Raw genomic sequence first — 4389 nt, 5'->3', positions numbered from 1 at the left:
GTAGTAGAAACTAGCATTAGCAGGTAGCAGCAACATTGAGAAAGTTGCCATTTTAGGCAGTAAAGCTGAATTAAACAAATATGAAATGATGATAACACTAAATAAAGGCAACTCTGGTATGTCGTAGAGTAGATTTGTAAAACAATATTCCGCTGATGAATGGGCAACCGATGCAAAAGCATGAAAAATGCTCATGATCCAATGTAAGGTCACGTTTAGTGTTTCTCACAAACTAAAGTTATGCTCCACTTCCTAATAACTTTGCAGATAATAAATACTCTATACATGAATTGTGATTTTCTACTAAAAAATCTGATGCTATTTCAGTTGTTATCCATAGAGGGCAAACATGAGCCTCCTACAAAGTAGTGAAATGTTGTTCTAAAAATCAAGCTTGCTGACCTCTTGAGTCTTCCTGCACAAACAGAGTGTCAAAGCACGACCCCCCCCCCCTCCTGCTCTCTGTGCGTCCTAACAGCTTATTTCCAGGGTGTGTGACTTGCTTGTTTGACTCAGTTGTGTGGGTCTGTTGTTGTGCGGTTATTCTGGTGGTTGTTGATGTTTTGCTGTGCTGAAAGCGGCTACTAACAGTTTGACCTGACGGCTCTCTGTCTTCCTGACATGCTCTTGTGTCTCTTCCTTTACCTCTCTCCTCTCTAACCCTCTTTCCTCTCTTCTGCTTCTTCTTCTGCTCCTCTCTACTTCTGCTTTTCCTCCATCTTGTTATGTGCATGCTGTGCGTTGTGCTCAGACCCGGGCTCTCCTAAGAAATGCCGGGCTCGCTTCGGCCTGAACCAACAAACGGACTGGTGCGGTCCCTGCAGGTGTGTAACCAAACATCCAGCTCCACCATCTCCATAGCAACGCACTGCCGTCGTCCAGCAGGCAAACCCCATCTTTCCTCCCATCTAACCACCTGTCCATCAGAGCACCACCTCCCTCTGATGGAGGCAGTTATTCAAACATTCCTCAAAGGCGGAGCTTCCCTAGAGGTGAACAGTATATCCTCCAAATTCACCAAGCATTCAAGCCTTGTTTTAATACTCAAGTTACTAAGCACAACCCACTTTTGATTATCTCAACCAATGATATTGTTTGCCTCAAGACAAGCTCCGCCTTGAAAGAAAGTTTGAAATGCAGCCTGTTCTCTGCATGTCGTCTGTCACTTACGTGTTGCTCTGCAAATGTAAGCCTTATAGCCATAGACATGTAGTTATATAGTAATAGAAGAGACGTGGTATATGCACATTTACACGGTTGGAAAATAAGTACCAAAACATCCCAACATTCTTGCAGCAACATGATATCGCCCTCAGTCAGTAATTGGCTGAATATAGAAGAGTAATCTGTTTCCTCTGATATTAGGTGAGGCTTCCCAGGTGAAGACAACCCTTTCATTTGTTACCAAAATTAAGTTTTAAAATATTCTCTTTAAAGGACGGAGTGAGTTTGGGCTGCTGTTAGCTTGCATTGCAGCATACCTCAATGTATTTAAAAGGGAATAACATTTAAGTACTGCAAGGGAGTGATATCAGAGAGAAACATTCAAATATTCTGTTGATTTTTTTTTTACCCTTATTATTATAATTGAACTCAGAACATGTCTGAGTCGTAAAAGTAAGGACGTCCAACTCGATATTGCAATGTCAAACAAAGGTTAGAGTTCGGCTGGGACATTTAAACAAAATAAAGGTTATAATCGTCAAACATTGTTCGGATAGTAGACGCTATACATAATAATCAGCTTTTGTTTACCAGCTTGCAGTACATGTGCGTTCACAAAATATTCAAATGTTGTAATTGAAGCTATGACAGCTAAAGCTCTAATGTGTTTCAGTAACCAAGATTGCAAAATTGAATTTCTCAGTTTTCCTGCTTTAAATACAAGCTGGAAATCATTTGTTTCAAATTCTTAAAAGATAAATAAAGTTAAAAACAGAATACCTGGTTTACAATGTTTAGTGTAAAGTTAATAAAGTATCTTTCAGAGCTGTTCACCAACACGTATTTACTCCAACATTGACCCCAGTGTTTTTCATTCCTGACTTTTCCTGTAAATTGCAACAACCTGTTTCTCTGTAATGAATCAGAAACATGGTTATGATGCGTTATAAATCAGAAGCCCCGTCTCGTCTCGTCTCGTCTCGTCTCAGGATTTACAGTAGGCGAGGGCAGCTTCTCTGCAGAGTCGGGGTCTGCAGCTCGCAGCGTCTTCCCCGCCGTCACGTCATGGAAATCTCACTGTGTGTTTCACTTTGAGAGAACAAAGGGGGGTGAATGTGGTTACAGCATATCCTTATCACCACAGCTCCACACACACACACACACACACACACACACACACACACACACACACACACACACACACACACACACACACACACACACACACCCTGACCTGCGGAGGAGGAACTTCCATCGCTTACGTGAAGAAAAAGGAGGATCCCTGTCAGTCTCTCTCAATAGACACTTATCTCACACCCTACATTTGCAGTCGTCCGGACATACTTCTACGTCGTAAGTTGTGGACTACAGGGTTTGGTCCTTGTGTGTACTACAGTGTTTGTCCCTTGTGAGTGACTACCAGTGTTTGTCCTTGTGTGTGCCAGCAGTGCTTGGTTGTGTGTACATAATCTGACTCGAGACATGGTGATACAGTTACTTCTATGGTTTTGTGTGTTGTCTAATGATAAATACCCAAATCCTAGGACGATAAAATATCTAAATCTCATTATGCTAATTACCTTTATAGTCACTGAAGATGCCAGAAAATCATCCCATTTTTATTTTCGTTATGACCACAAATTAGATTTCTTTTATGTTGTAAAACACCTTTAACGACATAAACTAAAGAACGACTCTCTTGTAAAGTATAAGTATCGGGATACGGTTTCACTACAATAATTTGATCCCGGTCTTCCAAATCGAATCGAATCGTATTGGCTGACCTAGTCCCTGTAAATCCGGATGGACAGGTTTCATGTTTTACCGTGGGTAGTGTGGAAGTGTTTGACTGACCAATTGTACACTATAGAACTCCTAAACTGTCTCTCAATTTCGTTGGAAACCAAAATTCCTAAAGTGTGCTGATCTCATTAGATCCCGGTTGTATGTAACCCCGGAGGACCTCAACACACTTAAGAAATGTACTTACGGACACAAGGTCCGATGTTAATGTTTTTTGTTTAATGATTCACTCGAAAGTCTACAATCTTCCACGTAAAAACTTGAACCTTTCTCAGGATCCGATCGACAAAGGTCTCGATGTACGATAGACTCCTAACGAAATTTACAGGGTACAGACCCGAAAAGCCCAATAATGGGTAGGGGTCGTCTCCAGTGTTGGGAGTTTCATGTGGGACATCGCCATTTAGAGATTGTGTCTTTCTGGACAGATACGACGGGGTCTTGCGGACAACCCTAAAGAGAAAAGGTTAACAAATGAAGACCATATCGTGCTTGCATAAAGCCCATATCACCCCCCTTGACAATGCAATGACAGGGCGCTCGGGCAATGCAAACTGGTTACGGGGCCTGGAGGAGTGTGGTCGTCGTGTGACCGCCCTACAACGCACTTCCGAGCGACGACGCTCCTCGCCCTGCACACTCGACCGAGTGTCACCACACCCAGCCCGCCTGTCGCTCTGTGGCGCCTTGAAGCAGACTCGTCGTGGGTTTGAGCGGTCCGGGTCCGTACGCCCACACACCAAGAGCCGACCCAAAGCGGCACATCCTGTCTCCTCTTAATGGCCCACTTGACTGTCGTATGCATAAGTCTCTATCCAACATCTCCTTTGGTTACACTCAAACCTGTTGAACATGTTATATATAGATAAAATTATCTGGAGTTGTTACCTAACTCCACTAGTCATCTTTACCGGTACTGTCCCCTGGAAAATTATCGACCATAAATTGACGTCCCTGATGGTGACTTTACATGTAAACTTAGTGGATCTACGCAAAACAACTCAAGTACCACCATTTGTTACTTGTGGAGTACCCTATTCTATTAACCTAGCTAAGGAATCAACCGCCCGTCTGTATATACTGACAGAGACTCGTCGCTACTCGAAGAGCTCCACACATATGAGTCTCGCGTCGTCGTTTCGTGCCAGTTCGTCCTAGGGTACTAGTGAAGGTCTTAGTAGCTATACTCGAGTGGCCCCAGGATTGGCGTTCCTTTCCGCGATCCGGTTTAAATCTCTCCCCCCCTCCGTTCTCACGCTATCTTTCACTAAATGATTTACAGTCTCAAGTGGTAGTTTTCCGCGGACAATGGCGTAGCGTACTTACCTCCCTCTCAACTTTCGTCTACCGTAGCTCTTGCGGCAGATTTACGTTTCGACGTCCCTTGCACACTACCACACGACACACACACACCAGCACACA

This window comes from Notothenia coriiceps, unplaced genomic scaffold, assembly GCF_000735185.1.
Source record: "Notothenia coriiceps isolate Sejong01 unplaced genomic scaffold, NC01 NC01_scaffold00026424, whole genome shotgun sequence".
In the NCBI taxonomy this organism is placed as follows: Eukaryota; Metazoa; Chordata; class Actinopteri; order Perciformes; family Nototheniidae; genus Notothenia; species Notothenia coriiceps.
This window is presented reverse-complemented; position numbering follows the sequence as displayed.